This window comes from Numida meleagris, chromosome 4 (genome assembly GCF_002078875.1).
Source record: "Numida meleagris isolate 19003 breed g44 Domestic line chromosome 4, NumMel1.0, whole genome shotgun sequence".
Lineage (NCBI taxonomy): Eukaryota > Metazoa > Chordata > Aves > Galliformes > Numididae > Numida > Numida meleagris.
This window is the reverse complement of record NC_034412.1, coordinates 14664553-14686947: the sequence shown is the minus strand read 5'-3', so window position 1 is coordinate 14686947 and position 22395 is coordinate 14664553. Positions and strand designations below refer to the sequence as shown.

The following is a 22395-nucleotide window of genomic DNA, read 5'->3' as shown; positions in this document are numbered from 1 at the left end:
CGAAAAAGCTGTGTAAAGTCAGGCGAAATTAATAGAAAAACTGTTAATGTTATTAACTTTTCAGAGAGAGCTCTCCTGGGAATGGGAGCTGTGAAGAACTCTCTCTAAATTCTCACATTCTGTAAAATTAGCATTCTAAATTAAAAATGATGAAGAACACACCCTTCTGGCACAACAGATGAGCTTTAAAGACAAAAGATTTGTTCATGTTGATCTGTGGGTATGTGCACAATTATTTGTGAAAGCTAAAAGCCTTAAGAAAGGGAATGACGAAGAATGGTGACAACTGAATTTTAAAATGAAAGTGAAATCTATTTGTTGTGAAGACCAAGGGGAAAACAATTTTCATCATTGCATGGATATATTATTTTTTTGTATCCGATTTGGTGATCTGATTTTAACACAAACTCATGAAATTAGGAGACAGAGAAGTAAAAATACATCTTTAATAAATGCAGTTATTAATTTTGTAGAATCCAAACGAGAATGCGATTTAAATACAAATATAATATATACCTCTGTGTGTATAGTTGGAGTTAATTTGCGGAATGAAGTCCTGAAAATTAGTTTGCTGATGTATGAGGAGTAATTTAATGAGTATCAAGGCAGTTACTTTGAGTTCTTGGCCATTATTTTGGTAAGAAAAATAAGTTTGCATTTTTTAATGCTTTATTTTTAAAAATAACAAGCTACTTTAATAGTTGTGGAGTTCAGCCGTTGGGTTCTAGAAAATAGCTTTATCTTTTTGTTCATCAGATTTCTCTTATATTCTGTTGTGGCTCTAAAAGTATTGCTCCATACTTCTAAAATTCTTGCGCAGTCCTCAATACCTGCCACAAACTTCAATGCATGGAGGCACTACAGATGGACATGGATGTGAAAGCTGCCAGTGACTTGAGCATCTCTTCTAGTGAGTGATCACTTTTACAGTTGGGGTTTATGTCTGTGCTAGGGGAAGACCGGTAGGAATTGCTGCTCATAGTGGCAACATTAAGCATATATGTAAATGCTTGCAAAATTAGAGCTATCATGATACAAGTGTAGAAAGTTCCAGTGGAAATGGGAGGACTGTCTTTCTGAACAGGATGGCTTTGGCCAGAAGATTCTATGAAATTGGCATTCATATGGTTTCATCTGAGAACGTGTTAATTTCCACCATCACTTTCTCAGATTCATATTTCCTTTGTGGTATTACTGCTGACAAACACAAATTAAATTGTGATCTTTTCATTCTATTTAATCTTTGAAACTGTTGCCGTGTTTGACAAAGTTTCTACTCGTTTATTTTTCAGTTAGTGAATGGACCTCCAGGTAAACGTTTCCTTGAGATTGAATCTAGCTGGTATATTTTAATTTCTGTTGCTAAGCATGTGTGTGGAAAGTATACAATATTAGATTAATAGCAATAAATAAATAGCAAATCCTATTGAAACTACTCACCATTTTGAGACTGTCCTGGTTGCACTTGCAGACAGAAAGAGGAATAAAATAGCAGCTTGTTTAATGCTGGCCTGCATTGTTTACAGGGCTTTCACGAGCTCTGCTGTCAGCTCACGTTAACCAGAAGTCATTGTTTCCATTGGAAACATTGACAACTAGAAGCATTTGGCTGCACTGGGCCTCATTACTTACGTTTTGTTACCTTGTGATAATACCGTAATAGGTCATTACCGTTCTTGTTATAGAGAAAAGGATTTCGTTTGGTGATGCATAGTGGCTGTTTGGGTTGAAAATACTTGCACCTTGAAGCTGCAGTGCCTCATCACATCATTAAAGTACAGTTCTAGGAAGAGGAAAGGCATATTTACTGGAAATGACCAGGATAGAATGACATCTGTGTGTTTGTGAGTTGGTATTTAATATGTTGACGGCTATATAACAAATGTGCAGCTGCTGGCACAGGCAGTGGTGGTGAGAGGACTGTCCAGCATGGACCTCTTTGCTCCTGTGAAGGGGGAGATTTTTCATTTCTATTGCTGTGGAATTTAAAAACAAAAACAAACCAAAAAACAAACAAACAAACAAACAAAAAACCATGAGAAGAGGCTGAGATTAAAATAGTGAGCTGAGTTTTGTTTGTTTCCATCTCAGCATTTAACAGTGCTTAAACACATGTTTAATCTCTCTTTATTTTTAGAACAATAGTTTAAAGAAATCTCTCATAAAAGTGTCTGAATGACACTACAGAGCATAAAAGCTCCTCAGAAAAGAGATTTTTAATGGAAACACTGCTGCAAGATTTATTATAGTGCTTCTGAAATTGCGCTGTTATAATAAGGGTTAAGGCTCAATTGTTCACTCTCCTGCAGCAATAACTTTCTCATTGGCATCTGAAAATAAACCCCTCTGAATAAAATGACACCGAAGACTTAAGTTGTTTTCTTGAGACAGCTCGCCTTTCTGTACAGAAGCTATTCGGAGGGCTCATACTGTAGTTCTGCTGAAAAATTACACTGGCTTGCCAAATATCTTAATGACTTTTCTCTCAGCAGTTGGTAATGGTGAAATGTTATTCTAGTAACCATAATGTCTCTCATAAAACAATTGCATACAATATGTACTGTACTTCTATTTTAGTGAGTACTTCCATCGGGCTTGGATTGCCAGTAGCCATTTAACATTTCATAGCAAACTGCTTACCAGTCCTTCAAGTGTAATATTGCAGAAGCAGTGAAGAAATGCGTGATTAAAGGCATTGACTGAGAGTGGACCATTTAGTACTACCCTATCTCGCAAGATAAACCAGCCTTCACATACGTAGGCGCTCATCATATAAATGACAGTTCTATGTGGTCATTTAATTTTATGATCTCAATTCTCGCATATATTGCTAACATAAATATAGCGTTCTCCTGCAGGGAGGTCTGCTGGGTGTTATAAAATCAGTAAGACCTCAATGGGTTCAAATGGACATCTTTTATAATTATTGCTATAAAATTTCTTGACAATGCATTTTGTTGTCCAATGGGTAAAGAAAATGATTTTCTGAAAGAATAGGTTTCGACAAAGAGAGCAACCAAGCTTAGGCATTTGTTCCTGTGTTCAAGCACATTTAAATTACTTCTGTTAGCATTACCTTTTGGGTAGAAGCCAATAGCATGGAATAACTTTTTACAGTGGGAATCCACTTGGTGCGTGGCTGTATTTTCAGGGTGTTTTTTTTTCTTTTGTGGCAAATGTAGAATATCTATGGGGAAAAGATCTGCTATTTAATGCAATTAAATTCTATTTGCCAAGCAATTCTTTTTGCGTGCCCTTGAAGAGATTGGGGAATTTTAAAGAGGATGAGGGCAATAAATGTATTCCCAGAAGCAGTTTGGAAGGGAGGAACAGACTCATCCATGCTGGAATTCAGGAGGGTTTTAGTGGCTGCAGGAAGGACTTGCTTACATCTTTCTTATATTTCTCAAAAATATTTACTTTTGACCTGTGTCTGGAGAAGAATCTCTATCCCATTTATTCACATTTCCATGTCAAAAATATGTTAATTTTATTCTGGAAGGCTGCACATCAAAGTTTCTCTTTCTGCTCTTTCGCTGGCTATGGAACACTGGGGTCTGACTGCACTGAAATGTGATCAGGTGCAGCTCCGTGTCCCAGCCCAGCGACTCACTGTGCTTGGAGCTGGGCCTCTGAGGTGGCAGGGACGCTCAGAAGTAACTCAGCAGCTTTGTGCCTCAGTTTACTTAGCTTTTGATTCAATTTCATGTAAGGCTTCTGTAGCAGTCATTCTAAAATAGTAATAAATTTTGCTTCTGTCAAACTGAGTGGCATCTGTACCTGGATGGTTAGTTTGCATCAGTATCTCTCTCCTATTTCTTTCCGTGTCAAGATGTTTGTTTGTTTGTTTCTTTTAATATACATCATATAGCATGACAAGAGACACGGTTTTCCTGTGGGTTGATGATACCTCACAGATTTAATTAAAATTACATTGATTGATGCTAGTTTACACGTTTATTCCTCCTGACTAATCCATCCTTGGAATAGATGGGGAAAGTTCACAGTGCAGGCAGACCCTTGTCTTGCTCCCTGTGACTGTGTTTCATGTGAAATATCTCTCTTATCTAGCAACAACAACTTTGTAAAGCTACTCATGCATTCGCAACTTATCTGATTGCCCAGTATCAATAACGGGGATTCATGTCTCTAAAGGGCCTTATAACTGCTGTGTACACACACATAGTAAGAACAGAAATTTAAAGCTAAATGTGTATTGGAGCAGGAAGTGCAAGAGCAACATGCATTTACCCCAGGAGTTAATTGGATGGTTACTACATAATTATAGTAATGAAGTTGTAGATTTGCATTTGATAAATAACTACGCAGTAACCTCTGTAAAGATTTAGGTAGCAGATAAGTTAACTTGTTGCCTCTACTGTGTTTGTTAGGAAGAGGTCTAAGCAAAAGCAAAGCAAACAGTATATTTATTATGCATTGGCATGTCATATTTTGGACATTTTTTCCTATGCCATTTTGTAATCATTGTATTACTTGTTTTTCTTACCTGAAATAAGAGCCAAATGCCTTCAGATGCATTTACCTTTGAAGTAATTAAAATAAAGTGTCTACTGACCATAGCAAATAAGCAAACATGCTCTGCATGAAAATGAGCAATGATAAGGAAGAAATTGTTATGCAAGAGAACAGTAAGGGAAGGGAAAAAGAAGAGATTGCAGCTGCAGTTTCTTAACCGGAACCTTAGCAAACCTAATCAATTATTCTGAGCCATCTTTCACATAAATATGTGTTCGCTGCTATAGCTTGGAGATATTTGTTAAGAAGATTGTCAGATTTTTGTACAAAGGGTCAAAGCCATCTTCTTCCATCCATGTTCCAGGAAGAAATAATTTACAGGAATTCCCAGCATTTTGGAAAGTTGCTTATTATACAAAAGGGTTAAATGCCACTCACAAGCATTCCCAATTTTTTCATATTCTGGTGTGGATGGATGGGTGAAAATAGGAATGGGCAAACATGTCGCTCCTAAACAAGCACAAAATAGAAAGAATTAGATAAAAGATCAGGGAGCTCACCTAGAGCTAACTGAGAATATGTAAATAGTTTGACTGAGATATAAACTGATTTATTTATTTAAAATGAGAAATGTCCTTCTGCTTTTCAAAAGTGTACGCTACTGGTATGCAGATAAAAGCTTTCCAGATACATAAGGCTGAGATTGGATAATCTAGGACCAACCTTTAAACTGCGTAAATTGGTTTTGTGGTAAGACAGCATCTCAGTTTGTGCTTCTTAGGTTAGTGTAGTTGTCTTGTTAGTACCTGTCCCACAGCATGAGACTGCCAATTCGAGGCTGAAGACGATGTGCTTGACCACTCTAGATACAGCTTGCTAAATGTGTCCAGTTATAACAGCTGTTCACAATGCTTCCTGTCTTTAGAAACCCTCATGAACAAAACTGTGTAGGCTGAGTTTCTGGGGAAGTCAGTGATATCGTTAATTTATATTTTGTAATATTCAAGCATAGAGTTTCTCTGGCCCTTGTTTACATCAAAAACATGTACAGCTGTAAAATGAAGCGAACGAGAAGCCAAAAAAAAAGGAGTAGGTCTGCTTTCAGACCACAGGGTACTTCTACTTAATGTTTTCAGTTTTAAAAATTTGATTTGTGTGGCAATTGCTTTATGAAGAAGCTTAATTCAAATTATGCAAAAACATATAACTGATTTTTCCTATACAGAGTAAACATGCGTTAGACATGAGAACCGTTTCCGTGATAAACTATGTCTGCTTTCTGGGCAGTGCTTGGTAGGAAAGTGGGTTTTGCAGCTTTCTTTTGAAGGTGCAGAGGTCCAGATTCTAGTGAACCAAAATACAAACTTTAGAATTTATTTTGGCATTTTTTTTTTCATTTCAGTGATGGTAATTATGTGTTGGTAGCTTCTGTTGATCTCAGCAGTGACAATGTGACTTTAGGCACCTGGGGTCTGGGTGTATGGACCATTACTATTCTGGAAACTCTTTGATACCAGTGAAAAATCCTAGAGTTGCTGATATACATTCCCAGTGTCAAACTCCATTTAATATTTACTAAATACTTTTGATTATTGTCTTTTAATCCTGAGTTTGGTGTTATTTCATAGTAAAAAAAAATCTCCTTTTAGAGCAGGGGCTGCTCTCAGATCCTAGACTTGTGGATTTTTATGAGAGCAGCATGCAGGCTTTTGTTCAACACTGGTGAAAATGCATCGCTAATAGTGGTGATTACGTTGAAAAATACTGTTTTGTAGCTGAGAGTTTGCTCTATCAAACAATGTTATTGTGCTCTTTGTAGATGCTGTGGTTTCCATGGAAATAAATAGGAGGCATTACTTTCGGAGTGACCTAGGTAGGCTTGGGCATTCCATGGGATGGTATAGCATCAGTCTTCAGTTGTATGTTGTCCTGAGAGTTTGAGTCTGTTGAAGTGCTGTTGGTAACAGGGAGGTGTTGGAAGGCACAGTGATTCTTTGGGTTTAGAAAATGCATAGTGGGGAACAGCACAGAACCTCTCTGAAGTCGGTAGAGAGACTTTGGTTGATTTCGATGGGCTCAGATTGGTCCCACAGGGCATTGTGCTGATTTTCTGCATGCACACCACTTTTTGGATGACTTGCCTTTTGGGTCTCCAGGGACATAAAATATTCCCTAAATATCAAAACGTCGCAGCAGAGGAAAATTAACCATTTCTGTTTATATTTCAGTGGTCTTATTTGGATTTTAATGTAACTTCATAAATGATTTTGGCAATAAAGATGCTGGCATTCTTTTAAAACTTAATAGAAAATTAAAAAGATAAAAAGTATTCTGTAATGCAGTGACAACAATTTTTACTCAATCTTTACACAAACTTGATGTGCAGGTACAGTGAACTTTCTTCATACTGAGTCTATCTTCAGGTGTAAATTAGACTCACAGAAGCTAAAGCTAAAAGAAAAGAGGTCCATAAAGGCTCCAGAGGAATCCTGTGCATGTTTTCATTCGGTTCAACGTGTCTTATGTAATGTGTCTTAAACATGCCTAAGATTATAGAAAAGACTAAGGACGTGCTTCTCAGATTTTGGCAGTTCAGCTTGGAGTAACTGTACGGAAGTCAATGGCCCATGTCCTGCCGCCAGTTCTTAAATAGAACTTCCAGTGGATTTCTATAAAGATTTTTGTTTAAAAGTCAGCAACACAGCATGATTCTGGGAAATTACAAGGCTACAAGCAAAAATGATAGATTTTTTTTCCCCTTGGAGGGGAAGTAGGAATGTTTTTTGAGGAGGACATCGGTGTTTAAGAGGAGAAGGTCAGCACCTGGGCTGTGAAGTAGTGCTGGGGACAGGCTGTCTTTTGAGAGGGGGATTGCGTTCTCCTGATGGTGTGCGTTATTGCACCTGTGCAGAAAACCTGTGGGTTGCTGCAGCGTAATGCTGGTTTAAGTGGAATCATAAGCTAAGACAGGAGTGTGGGCATTTCTTGCTTTTTCCTTGGCACTCCTCAGCTGCGTGTCCTGCTTGTGACTGGCAGCAGCTGTGGCAGAATGGCAGCTCTTCTTACAGCTCAGGTTTCTCCAGGTAACGTCACCTTGTAATACAAACCAAGAAGTCCTCGCTTTAGAACAAGGGAGATAAAACAGGAAGAGCAGAACTCCATCATTTGCTAGAAAGATGCTACAGAGGCAATCATGGTGCTGGAAAATGGCTTTGTGTGCATTTAAAGATGCCAAAAGATGCATGCATTGTATATGGTAAGGAACAAGGACTAAATGGCCAGTTCTAGCTGCATAAAAATAATTCATTTGTAACGTGTAGGAAATGCTATTTTCTCATTCCTTTTAGACATTAGACTTAATCCTTTTTTTTGCTAATTTAATAGGCCAAATTCTTGGGGGCATGTAGGGGGGCACACTGCGGGCATTTTCCTGCATTCTGACACTGAGGTGTGTGGCTGAGAAGCTGAAGCCCCCTGCTTGGAGAGAAGGTGGAGAAGACGTGTGCCATTCCAAAGCTGTGATACCAAATCACCCCACTGAACCTTCCAGCCCTTTCCAATCTGTAGAAAATGTATGATATGCAGTTCTTGACTGTCGTGTAGGCTGCCCTAATTCGGTGAAGTGTTTCTGCTCCCATGTGGAGGCACTCTTACTCCTCCAAACCATAATTGCACGGTTGTCCTGAATAATATTTATGTTCCCTCCACACTGCTGTGAGTCAGTAATACGAACAGAGAGAGGGAGCCATCTTGTGGAAGACCACTTTAATTATCTTCCAGTCTTAGCAGCTAGACAGCTGAGAAACTTAATTCTGTAGCTTTTATTTTTGCAAAGAGAAACCTCCATTACAAATGAGTGTCCTATAACATTCACACAGATGTGTCAGCTTCTGCATAAAGACACATTAAGTGAGCAGGGAATCATATTGCTCCAACATTTGGCTTGATGTGTAGCACAGCATAGCATGTTCTGTCACCCAGTCTTGAGATATGTAGTCAGAAGTTTCATCTCTTCTTTCCATATTGCTGCAGTGCACAATTTTCATATTAAATATAAGTCTTGATTTGCTTTGCAACAGACTGCAAATGAAGCTTCAGTGCCTCATCTTGGAAATGTGCAATAAAAGTAGCGTTGAAAATAATATTTTTCCCTTCATCATTACTGCTTTCAGTTGAATAAACGCACAATTCTTTGAGACTACAGCAAACATTAAAAAGCTGTTCTCATCTACAGGTTCCAGGCAGAGATATGCAAAATGCTTGTAATGAAGCTTCGAGCCATGTGAAAACAGAGCAACAAGATACTGCATGTAGCAGAGAGTGACTCCTGCTTCAAGTAGAAGAAGAGAGGGCATCCTCCTGGTAAGAACACATGATGTGGGTTCAGAAAGGCCTGAGCTCTTGAAAAAGGGAAATGAAAATGAAAGTAGTGCTTAATATTCTAGATTCTGCTCCTCAGTTAAGGGAATGAGCTGTAATTTTCATCCTCTGTTTGGGGTAAGGAAGAGTGGTGCCAGGTCACTGAAATGTCCTGGAAAGGCAAGGGGAACTGGTGGATATATTCAAGTTGGCTTATAGCATGTTCTTGGTCATCTATCTAAACATTCATGCATCGATTAACACAAGACTATCCAGTACCTTAAATTCTGTAGACAACAGATGCTCTGAGGATATCAAAATTCCTTTTAATCATAGTAGTAGAGGCCTTTCAGTGTGTTTGATTTCCTTACCAATGGGAAACTCACCCTTGATTTAGATGCGTTCTGTTAAAAAATAGTCTTTTTTTTTCTGTCTTATTTCATGGATTCACGAGTTATGGAACAGTTTTGATGTGCGGAGAAATAAAATTTAAACTCAATATAATGTTATCTTTTGACAGATCAATAACAAATATAAATTTAGAGAAATGTTTGCATTCAGAGTGACTGCATATTTTTACTTTTGATGTAGAAATAGCAATTGGGGTTTTGATTTGATTTGTTTTTCCCATCAGCACTATATTTGTTGTAATTTCATATTTGCAGTATTCAATTCAGAGACAATTTTATGTGTTCGATGTATATATATGATATATCATATTTAAGATTTGGGAAACTAGGCTGAATTTTGTGAAATATGTGTAAGTATCTCAAGAAACATATCTATTTAAAGAAAGTTAGCAAAACTATGTGTTAGTGAAGTGTGGGATCTGAAATAATCAAGTGAATAACTGTTGCACAGAGCTGGCAAATCTGTAACAGTGTGATTATGTTCATTTAAAAATGAAATTAGACATAGTATTGGCGGACTATTGCTCTTCTTTTCCTCAAAACGGAGATTAGCCATTCAGTTGAACAAAATATTGTCTACCAAACAACAGAACAAGCAGAAAGGAGGGTCAAATATTCAGCAATGCTTGCTATTCAGTGGCCTCAGCACGGAACAGACCTGCTCCATCAGTCACTGTTCCAGGAAATAACATTCCTTTCCACTAGATGGGATGCTGCTCTCTAAGAGTTACTCAGCAATGCTCAGAGACCCCCTGTAGCCTTGGGTAGGCCACAGATGTCCTCCCAGGCGATGACTGCTATTACTGGAAATTCCCCAACTTCACTAGTTGTTTTCCTATGTAGAATGAGTCTTTCAGAATAGTCCAAAACAAAGGATAATGCTACATTGCACTCTGGCTTTTTATGATCTTTCATTAGGAGCTCAAAGTGTGTGTTTGTTAAGCTGTAAATGTCATTACCTACTTCTCATGAATATTTCAGATTCGGAAATTTACAGGCTATTGTTCTCATCTGCAAACCATGTTGTTTTTGGATACCTCAGTGATGAGTGATACAGAAAGCCTCAGTAAAATGAAACAAATCCATTCTGAGTGTAAAGTACTGTGTAGCCTGCTTTTGCTTCATTCTTTTATTTTTTTTTTACTTGAATAGTCAAGGATGAAAAGCGGTGTAATGTTTGGTTTAAATGTATTTATTAGCCCATGTCACGTAAAGATGTTGTGATATTTCCTTACTTTGTCGGAAGTCAAGGTACATGAACTTCTGGCAAATGTTGATGTCTTAAAGATAACTTTTTCTGTAGCGTGTGTTTTCAGTTGTTGCACCAGTAGCTGGTCCAAGCAGAAATATAGCAAAGATGGGTGGAAAAGTGGTCTCTGCCTCACTTCCACTCTCCACAATACAGTAATCCACTGCAAATAAGGTCCATCTCCCTTTGTTTTGCCAGACTGTAAAGGGGCTGTAATATCTGGTTCTGTGGCTAAGGAGGCTCAGGAAGGCTGAAAAGAGGACTTAATGGGATGTGCTGGGCAGGCTGGGAAGTACCTAGGAGGATCCGGCTCTGGTTCTGAATACAAGTCTGACAGATTGGCTGTGCGAGTCTTGTCACCCAGAAAAGGCACTCAGGCACTGTTCAGTGGTATCATGCAGTTCACGAATCTAAAACTGCTTTCAGTGAACGCCAACATAGTAAGAATGAGTCGTGATGAGCTCTCTGTGTTATTCTGATGGGTATTGTGGGTTTCTTCAAACTTGCGTATTGCTACCTGAGTGAATGCAGCTTTACGTCAAGGAAAGCTGTAAAATGGTCTTTAAAGTTGGAAGAAGGAAAGGGAAAGTGCTGGCACAGGGAAGATAACTTCAGATGCACAGCTTTAAATTGTCACAAAAACAATCCAGAACAGAGTGGCTGTCTCTTTCCAGGACCTTTTCTGTGGCCAGGGACAATTCACATTCTTCTGTCCTGAGGAAAGAGAAGGGGATGTAGAGAGGTGTAGTAATGAGTGGAAGAGAAAGCAAGCAGCTCAGACCTGGTGAAGAATGACGGCACCAAGACTTTGTAAGCTGAGGACTTGCTGACTGTCCAAAGCTGGGCAGGTTGTGTGAGGCAGGAGAATATATGTATGGCACTCTCCTTTGGCTTTCTATCTTGGTGCTGATGCTTTTACTGGGTGAAAGAATAACGGATGCTTTCTTCTGTTTGTGAATTGCTTTAACCTGTTGTTGTAGTGAAAAGCAGGATAAATCTTATGAAGAGTCAGTCCTTTATTGACTGGGGAGTAACTAACCGCGTCTGGTACGCAGGTTTGTGCAGTGCAGATCCTAAGAGCTGGAGAGATGTCAGATTTCATTCTGGGAGAGGTGAAACCTTGTCCATGCCACACCACAGACATCAGGTCCTGAGAAAGGGCTGCAGAGCAGAGCCACCAGGTCTGGTGATGGTGACACAAGCTGTACCAGGAGAACAGGGAGGACAAGTGCTCGGTTTTCAATAATGCAGAATACACTGTTTGAGGGACTATCTTTCAATAATGTAAAATAAATTATAATCCAGTGTTTTGTTTTCTGTGGTATTTTAGTTTTATATTAAAAACAGTAAATTATCCTGATAGCGTGAGTGCAATATTCAAAGGTTTCAGCCGTCTTTTTGAATCTCCATTCTGAAGTGATACATGGGAATGATGCATATCCTGCACAGTGGGTATTGTTATATGGTGAGATTGTCTGAGTATGAGTAGTTTATCACCTGAAAAAAAAAAACAACCCTGAGAGTCTACCTTCTTTTTGCTTCCATCACATTGTCTCTGTGCTTTGATTTTTATGACTGGTATGTCATTTGGTAATTAGTATTCTTCAGCTTTCTGTAACACTTTTAATAATGGTGGCACCTTCACCCACCAATGGCATTAGTAAACATGCTGATTTAATTTTTTATGCACCTGTCCAATTGACACATTGCTACCAGACAATGTGATAACTGTACGACAAACTATTATTTTTGTAAGGCTTTTGTTCTATACAGGGTGATGTAATTTCCTCAGGATAATTAGGGAAACAGATCACAAAAGCTCAGGGATGTTTGCATCACGTTACTAAGTTTCTCAAATGCCATTGGTTCACCATCTCACTGACTGGTATCTCGACTGCAGCAGAATTGAATGGAAAAATGCTGGTGTTTTAAGGACAAGATTCCCAGTCAGAATTCTAGCACAGAAATAATTTCAGACGCATCCAGGAGTTTTTCTGCTTCATGTATATCATCCAGAATGCCAAGGTCTGTGTTCTGATGCTTAGAGTTACAAACTGCTGCCTCTAAGTTCCCTGTGCTCACATGCAGCCGCTCTTTCCGACGGCACCTTTGGTTCCTCTGACAGACTTGTTTGAGAGGGATTGCTCAGCAGTGGCAGAGCACTCCTGTGGATATCTCCCAGGCTTTTCTGGCATCCTCAGGAGCCCTCTAACATAACCAGAAAGGAAGCTGGAAATATTTTTTTTTTCTTATCTATAGATGTCTCTTTCTTTCGGATGTTCCTAGGTTGCTCCTGAAGAATGGCAATGGGAAGAAACTTCCCTAAATGGTGGGTGTTTTCCAAATATTTTCTGGGAGCCAGTTTAAAAGAAGAAATATTCCTATGTGTCTGTTTCCCTGTGCCTGCAGAAGTTCAGCTCGCTGTCCTGTTGTCAGTGTAACAAACAGGGCTGCTGGAGACAATGTAGATGCTCTCAACAAATGTACTTCAGCCCTGTAGTTCACTGAGCCATGCTGCCTTTCTGTTGCAGATTAATGATGGAATTTGGTTTGATTCCCACGTTCCTCACTGCCTGCCTCTCTGCAGAAATCCAGCAACATGCTAAGGGGAAATAGACATGGGAATGATCTTGTGCAGGCTCTGCTCTGCGTTTTTGTTGTTCATCTCATCTTGTGAGGAAAATATGCTGCCTGGAGTGGGCAATTCTTGCATCTCAGGTGTTACAGGTACAAGATTCTTTGGGCTGAGATGAGTTTGCACTGCATTTTTCCGACAGTCTTAAGTATCCTTCAGCCCAGAAGTATTGTCCTCCATGAAGAGCTTTGCATATAAGTCAAGGTGAGATCAGGACTATCTTGCGCTAATGATGGAGGTTTTAGGGAAGTTCTGTCAGCATATGAGCTGTGGAAAATCCCAAAATGAGTTATTAGTGTTTAAGATGTACTATGAGAGCTTGGACATGCTCCTGTGTGTTTGTACATGTGGTAGCTGTTAAGTGATTGCAGAATAGCTGCCTACCAGAGGGAGAATGCAAGTTAGGCAGCCTTCAGACTTTTGGTATGCGCTAAGTATGATATGAATTGTATAAATTTCATTTGTACTCATGCATTTATATATATATATATATATATCATTAATTTGTTACAAAGAGGGGGAAAATCATTACTGTAGAGTCAAATTGCCTGTAAATGACTAAAGGAATATGTTAATGATCCTGCTCCAAATGAATAATTATAAAGCAGGTGCACTTGAGATGTGATCATTTAACTGACAGCAAGCAGCTTCTAATATCTCGAATATCCATGATAATGGTGATGTCATAGCAGCCAGATAAAAGCGTAGCTCACATCCTCCATTTAATACACAGGAGAACTGCGGGTGTAATTCCCATATAGAGCTGTTGCTCTGCTTACTTAAGGAATGGTTAATTTATAAACAAATCAGGAAGTCACTGTTGCTTTTAATGCAATATATTTCCAGTAAAATGTCCTGCTATTGTCTCAAATAGAAAATAAACTTTGATGGCAGAAGGCATTACTACATCAAATTGACTTCACAGTTTAAATAAACTTGGCCTCAAGTGTCACAGTTAAATACAGCTGTGAAGTCTGTTTCACTTGCTTTGCTATTAACATGCAGCTAAACTTTTCTTGCTTTGTGTTTTAAAGGTGCATGTTTAGTTCCCTTAGAAGGTGATGCCTCTGAGAGGCAGAGTGTATGCTCTGCAGTATTCACCTGCCCACAGATGAACTGTCTCATTATGAAAAGATCTGAACTCTTTAAAGGCCAGTCTTTTATTGGGCTTATGTCCTGCTTCATTTTACATAGCTGTGCAACATGTTAAGCTGTGCAGCTTTCATTGTGGTCAAGATCAGATTTTAAGTGTCCATTGTTCCAAAATATTCTCTGCTTTGAATGTGCGTGAGTTCACAGAGGGCAGCAATGTGCTGCCTGGGGTTATCTCCATTATAATAGCGATGAAACTAGAGCAGTAGCTAAATATAGAATTGTTTTTCTGCATCTATTTCTTGTGTCGTCATGTAGTTACACATAGATGAAGAATTAAATCTCTATGCTGCGATGAGGTTTACGAGAACAACCTACAGAATTTCTAATGTAAAGAGGGGTTGCTTCCAGATTTGCTTAGCACTGTCTGCTTTGAATGCTACCACCTTATTTAGTATAATAGTACTTTACTGATGCAGGTTATTTTAGCAGCAAGAATCTGTACTAGGAGGAGGGAACTCTTTTGAAGATATTGATTCCAAAGCATAATAAAACAGGTGCACCTTAATAGGTCTACCAGGAAAGTTTTAGCTGTTAACATCTTTTAAATGCTTCTGCTGAGAAACTCTGTTTTCATAACAAGGTTGGTGAGTATTAAACCTGTGATAGTTCTTTCTGGGATTACAATAATTTACAAAAACAATAAAAACCTGCTAAAAACCATTTATGTATTTATAAATGTTGTAATCCAGGGGTCCCACTGACATTTGTGGTGAAAGATATGCCTAAGGGCACATAACCCTGCTTGTACATTGCCAGGACTGCAATCTGGTTTATGACAAAACAGATTCATTTATCTCCAAATAAATAAATTACTTTTGTGAACATTTAGAAACATTTGCATAATTAGGCTGTAAGATCTTAGCAGTCTTTTTCATAATAATTAAACTAATCTAATCTTGGACAGGGTAAACAGACTTACTAGGCTGAGAGCAGCCTTCAGGCAAGGAACTTACTGCATTCTACAGGAACTGTAAGGCTGATGATGTTTGTTAATTATGCAGAGCTTTTACTCCCCAGTAATAGCAGTGTTTGTATTGCCTGAAGCTTAGATAGCTACTCCCAGGCACATAAAATTAGACTCTGTTGTGTTGGGTTTTTTTGTCATTCTTTAAAAAAACAAAACAAAACAAAAACACAAAACAAAACAAAGAAGATACTTCAGAATGATTATACGCTTTCAGCACAGAGGCATTAACCTTAGAGTGTTGGATCCTAGATCCGCATACAATTGACTCACGCTTCAGTCATGTGGTCTTGATTATCTTTAGATGTGGAGTCTTTCATGCCATGTAGAGCTGCAGAGTTGTAAGGCTTGGTAAAAGAACAGCAAAAGGCACCGTTTTCTGGGGACTTCACGATGAAAAGATTAAGGAAATCAAGTGGAACTTGTTCAAGAAAGTCCTCAGTCAAGCAATCGATCAAAGCTTGTTGCCATAAATAAAAAAATGAAGACTAGATACAATGTCTGAGAAATTCTGAAAATACTTTCTGTAAAGAATCTATCATCTTTGCCTAGTTCCATGAGAGTCATCTGTCCATGAAGACTTCAGATGACTAGTCAATTCAAGAAGAGGGATATTCAAACTCTACAGAATTAAAAAAAAAAAAAATCATCCATAACACTATGTAGACAATTTTATTTCTGAATATTATTTTCCTATATGTAGATGATGCAAAGAAATTCTCCTGATATTTTCTTGTGCTTTGTTTCACTTAGAATACCTCTATACATTCAAATCTATGTGATTAGTCCCTCAAAAATCTGTTTTATAATTATTTATTTTCTCAGAACTACAGCTTCACAATGCATTTCCTCTTTTCAGTAAGGATTTAATTACATCTACATGGCAATAGTGATGTCTGACTCCAGCAAAATAGACAGTTAAACCATATGAAAGTGGTTTAACTTGAGGGATTATCGCTAATTATCAAGGGCTGGATTTTAGCCCCCTTGAGAAGTAGCTCAATTTATGAATTTCTTCTGTTAATATCAAGGAGATTGTTCACTGAGTAAGTGCAGCTAGACTAGCTCTCAGAATCTAGCTCTTAAAGTGGGTTGCATCAGCATTTTCTGATGAACTGGCAGCATGTGAGTCTGAACCGTCTTTTAAGGCCTCATGGTCTGGAAGACCTATAGCAGGTGATGTGTAGATCGCCTATAGATGTATAAATGGGTGGATAGAGGCATGATGTTGGCAGAGATTAGTTTCCAGCCTTTGCCCTTTCTGGCCTGTGCAGCTGAAGCATTGAAGCCTGGTGTAGTGCACATAGCATAAGCAAGCTCCCCATTGCTAACTACCTTCTGCACAAGAAAAGAGGAAATTGTCAGCTCTCTCACTGCAGTTTGAACCACCCTTCTTTTCAGCCTTATTCTTTTTGACCGTACTGTTCATTCCTGAACACATTAGGTCACCAAATTTAGTAAGCCTAGTATTTCTGCCAGTCATTGCTATAAACTAGCGTATTGTTACTGTTTCAGTTAACAATTTGTGGCATCATGAATACAAATACTACGTGACACTCTTTTGAAGGGGAGTAATACAAGTTGCTCGTATCAGTAAAATTAGCCAGAAATAAAAATCCTGTCTTAAAGTGACAATCTGTGTAAATGAATAATGGCTTTCTTTAGTCTTTAGACTGCCATCTAAAAAAATCCCGGACTGCAGCAGCTTCTCACAGGACTGCCCATAGCGTGGAAACATGGCTACAAGGGACTAGTCTGTCTTCCCAGGTGACCTCAGAAGCCTGTGTATCCCTCCCCAAAGCCCTTTTCCTCCTCTATTTGCAGTGCAGTGGATAGCTATACTCCTAATCATTTGCCAGGCACATTCGGGGTACAGTAATTACCAAGTTGTTTCTAATTCAGCATCTGTAAGGTGGACTTACAGATTTATGATGTTAAATACGGCAACTTTGCTGTTGTAATTCTGTTCTTTAGTATAGATTCCTGTGGTTTCATTGCTAAGCCCTTGGACCAGTGGCAGCTGGAGGAGGCTGGAGGAGCAAGTAGAGTGTGAGTCTCTCATTATGGCAGGAAAACTAGGAAGAGTAACATTCCTTATGCTTGTAGCAGAGAACACAGATTTTAGATTATTATGTGGAAAAGCATGGATTACATGTAACAGCTGGGGTAGGTTAATAACCTTTGATAGTGTCGTGACAGATAGTTTACAGCTTGAATATGAAATAATTTTTCATCAGTTTAGTTTTACTAGATGAATCACTGTTTCAATTTTTATACTGTTATTTTACATATTACTGTGTACCATATTTTAGTATGCATTTGCAGTGTAACATGCCTTCATACGCATCACTTAGCAACAGAGACAAATGAGCATCCTCTTTTTTCTTGCCCTTCTCAAATTATGAGGAGGATATATATTGGATTTGTTTGTTGTTTTGTTGTTTTTGTTCTTCCCCGCACCCGTGGGGATCAAATAGAATAGTGTACAAATAAATCTGGGGCCATTCCTTCTGCTCTACAGACCTCTTTGGTTTTAAAGTCAAGTATCTTTTTTTCCCCACTTTGTCTCTTCAGAAGAAAGAGGAAATGGTAGGTAAACTGTTACTCTGAGTCAAAGTTAGTTTTTGGGTGCTGTCTGAGTAGGTCCAGTTATGTGTTATTCCTTTTCCTGGGCAGAATGTGAGACTGGGGATAATCTGGCTCATCACACATGTCTCAATTTCTATTCACAAAACGACATTGCATGTTGAGAACATTAACTGCATTCCAAGATGGGTTTGAGTACATGTATGCAATTACAGATAATTAGAAGAACAAGTTGTTTATAATTGTGAGTTTGGGAGAAATACAGATATTTGTGTTATTTGATCATTTGTAAATTGTGGAACAGGCAATCGCTTGTTATTGTATTTATATCTGTAGCTTATTCTTTTTTCTGGCTCTGCCTTGATGTTAAAATGTCAGTTGGGTGAAATCATTTCAGGTCTTGAACCCTGAATAGTTGAAGTATTGAATATTTTTGTTATTTCATTGTCAACAATCACTCATGATCAAAGTGTTCTAAATTATGTTTACCCTGTGAACTCTTTGAAAAAGGTGTTTTAGGAAAACTTGGTATATGCCAGGTATTGTTGTCTTATGAGTTTGAAGGGGGAAAAAAATAAGAAATGCCAGCTTTCTCATTTCCAGCACTTCAAAGAATATTTACTAAAGATATGCTGACTGAATTTCATTATAATTTCGTGTGAGTGATTTATCTTGGCTGGTCCAGAATGTAAACTTTCTAAACATTGTAAATTAATCATTTTTATGGGGGAAAAATGCTTACTAATCTGCATTAAAAGAGCAACCCAATTCCAGACAAGCTATGCTTTTATTTTGGTAGTGTTAGAGACAGGGAGCACTAATAATTTGATATTACAGAGGGTTTTTAAAAGGTAACTAAATAACAAGAGTACAAGTGACGTACATGAACTTAAATTACTTACATTATTTTGAAACATTGAGGTAGTTGAATTCTCTTCCAATTTCTACACTAAAATCATTATAGATTATGAGGATTAAGTCTTGGTCCCTCTTGCTTTTAAAATCACTATTATCGGTCAGACTTCTTTCCTTGGATTGTATGATGCACTGAAAATTCTCACGCTTTCATGTTTGCTCTAAAAGAAGTTTTACTTCAAGTTATGAGCTAGGGATCACTTCAAAGTAACTCCATCAAAAACAGTTGAATAAAACTTTTAAGAGAGAGAGAAAAAAACAACAACAACAAAACCCAGTGGATGCAGATCTAAGAGACTGACATGCTCTGGTCTTGTAGCGTGCCACACTTATTGCTCTTTGTACTGTTGTTTTTGTTGAAATGCTAAAAGATACCACTAGCTTTTAGAAATCTTGGGAACACCTAAGATCACAATATTGACCAGAATGGCTTCAAGGAAAAGAGATGAATGGGTTGGATGCCGGAATACCCAAGAGAAGAGACTGGAATCATTTGACTAGAATCTAAAGAAAATCAAGTTACACAGATATCACCTGTAGGTATCTGCATATTATTTTTACTGGAGGTCATGACCAGTGGCTATTTGAATTCTTCAATTGCTAATGAATTCTTTATCAGTCAGTTTAAGATAGTTTGAAGAAAATCTGTTGTTTAGAAGATGTGGAAGACTGTCGATACACCCAGAGAGTCCCCAGCCTCTCCTGAGTAAAAAGAGGAAGAAATGTTTGTCAACAATTCAGTAACTGTCTGAATTTTTTATATACATTATATGTAGTACTGGAAATGGGTGTTTCTAGTACTACTATATATATATAACTAATACTGTATACTGTCATATATACTATATACTGCAAACTGATTTTTTGTGATCTCTGATGTCCTTATCAGGATTTATGTCAGCGGGCAGGTGGCAAATATGTCTGCTGTATGCATCATTGAGGTAAGATTTTTGGGAAGCTGGTCCAAGTGAAAGGATAGTAAGAGACCTAGCAGTTCCTTAAGACAGTTCTGTGAAGGGCACTGGAAATCTTGCCATTGAGGAGAAAAGAGAGGAAGTACAGTAAGAGCCTGAGTTATCTAAATCAAGAGCTCTTTACATGCTTCAAACATGAAAAGGAAGATCACACAAAGTGGAAACTAGGTTAGCTTGCTAAGGCCAGCTGCAAGCATATAAATCAGAGACGTTATTTGAGAGAGAGGAAAGGCTATTGGAGGGTGAGAGTGGAAGGATTTGAGTGTTTTATGTCTTTTGTGTCAGATTTCAATTAAAAGGTCAATTGCCATAAAGTGGCTAATAGCACGAACAGGAAAGAGCAAGGAAACAGGTTGTTTAGTACATGTAAAATTCAGATATTTTCAGATCAACTGGGCAGGTGAACTTTTTCCTTGGTATGTCATGTGCAGGTTGATAAAAATGTCATAGTCTGTAAGTTAGCTATAGGAACTTCTGAAGTAAATTATCTAGATGTGACCAGATTAAATGGGTACCGATTATGTATAAAGAGTGGGAAAATTGAAGAATTTATAGAACACTCAGTTTTATTTGAATTACTGAAAAGGCACTGAAATATGTAGATTTGTATGTTTTTAATTGCCACAAAACTGAGAGTTTACAAACTCATTCCCAATGAATAGTGAGACTCTGGGATTATGAATATTTGTAAACCACCTGGAGAGCACTAATGAGATAAGAGTTTTGGAGGGAATGATGTGGTGGTCGTGGTAAACTACAGTTTGGAAGCAAGTGAAATAAGTAAATGAAGAACGTTTCTTTCTTTCCTGCTTCTCCATGCACAGGTTCCCCACTCTTATTGTGCACATCTCCCAAGCAGATTCAAAGATCTGAATCATTTGACTGTGTTTGTGGTCTGTAGGACATACTGTGGAGGGCATAAGGTAGGGTCAGGCACTCTACAGACCTACTTGCCACCCACAGTGACCATCCACAAGTGTCTTGGTTTTCCTTTTAGCTCTTTATTGGCTCTTGTGAGTTGCTCTCAGAAAGGTCCAAGGAAAAGGTTTCTTTGCATGGCATTTTCTTGCTTATACAAGCTAATGGCCAAGACAAACAGAAAACGAATGACAAGTTTAATGTTCCAATATCCAGGCAGAAACCTGTTCTCCAGAAAGATGTGCCTTGGAACGATGGATGTATGACGTTTGATTCCGTATATGAGGAACTGTATCCTGTGAATCATTCAGGTTATAAATCATTCATTAAATACACTCCTAACTCTAAGATGGTTCTAACAAGTGTAAGAGAAACATACCTTTTACTTTTTAAAAACAAAACCCAATGACCTTAATTACCTATTAGCCAGAACAGAGTTAATCAGAGAGATTTTAAAAGAAACAAGGGGACAGAGAAAAAAGAAGCAAAGATAATAATCTATCCTAGGTAATACTGATGCACCTGGAGGACGCAATAGGGAAGGTATTAATTAGTGAATACCTGTGGACTGTATCTACCTGACCTAAAAATCTTTACCTTGCCTAGGCTTATTTTTCTCAATCTTAAACTTCAGACCAATGGGAATAAGGAATAAGGTTTTGTCAGCAGGTTGAATCAGACACAGGCAGAGGCAGAGTACTATAAGCAATACAGTTATGTCTTCCAGGAGAGGCAGGAATGAGCTGGATCCCTCTTCATTTGGAATAAAGTGGTTACACTGAGGTAATGAAATATTTAGATAATACTCTTCTGTGCTTTGGACCCATTTTCCTAAACTGTGTATTCTCTGGCAAAGAGCTAAAACTTCTCTTTTGAAAGAGTTGTTTTTTGTCTCCCTAAATTTACTGACAGGCTCTGAGGGGATGAACTGTTTGGAGTGCTGAGTCTCCCTTGGTCTCCTGACCAGAACCAGGATCATCCCAGAGAGCAGCTCTGGGTATGGGTCATGAGAGGATAATCCATATGATCCTGTTCAAGGGAAGGAAATAAATAGACAAACAGGTCTACTGCTTGAAAGTATTATGTTCTGAAAATGGAAGGGCTTCTGAGAAGGGCAACTGACCACAGACCGATAAGCATATTTAGAATTGCTTGGATGGCGGTCATAAAAGGGACATTTAACTCAGAACATCTTTCAGGGAAGAAGTCTGCTCTATCTTTCACATGACCGTAGTCTACTCTGAACATGTCATCTGTTAAAATGGTTATTCCAGGCTCTCTGGGAATAAAGAGGCCTCTTACAGCTTCTAAAGTCTCTAAGAGTGAACTGTAGGCAATCTTGTGCTAGCCATGTGCTCCTGCTGTCCACAGAAGAAAGAAATGCTGCTCAGAGTCTAACACTGCACTGATCTCTGTCTTTCAAACAGTCTAAAAGTCTGTGAGTTGTCCTTGTCTGTACTTGGCTAAAGCAGGTATTTTTTACTTGATACCACATGCTGTTTCTGCCTCAGCACCTCTCTACATCTATCAATGTGATCTTGAGCCCTAGTTCCTTCTGTGTTATCTCCATCTTCTTTTTCTGTGCTAAGCAGACAAGGAGGCTCCTATGTGGCAGTGGCCTCTGCTCCTGTTTCACTGAATTTTGGCTGTCTTCTTCAGTGGTTCACTCACTGTAACTGCTGGCTAGCAGGGAGCTTAAGGCTGAATGATGACAGTCCCACCCTAGGCTTGGTACGGTCAGTGAGCAGCAGTGG

General features: G+C 38.5%; 1 long non-coding RNA gene across 2 annotated transcripts in view; it reads left to right on the top strand.

The window, feature by feature from the left end:
* Window positions 1-22395, top strand: part of LOC110398216 — a 292377-nt gene that overhangs the window by 79251 nt on the left and 190731 nt on the right. For both annotated transcript variants that reach the window (XR_002438264.1, XR_002438263.1), the window contains one exon: window positions 8711-8838. This is a non-coding gene — a long non-coding RNA (uncharacterized LOC110398216). The remainder of the gene's footprint in view (window positions 1-8710; window positions 8839-22395) is intronic.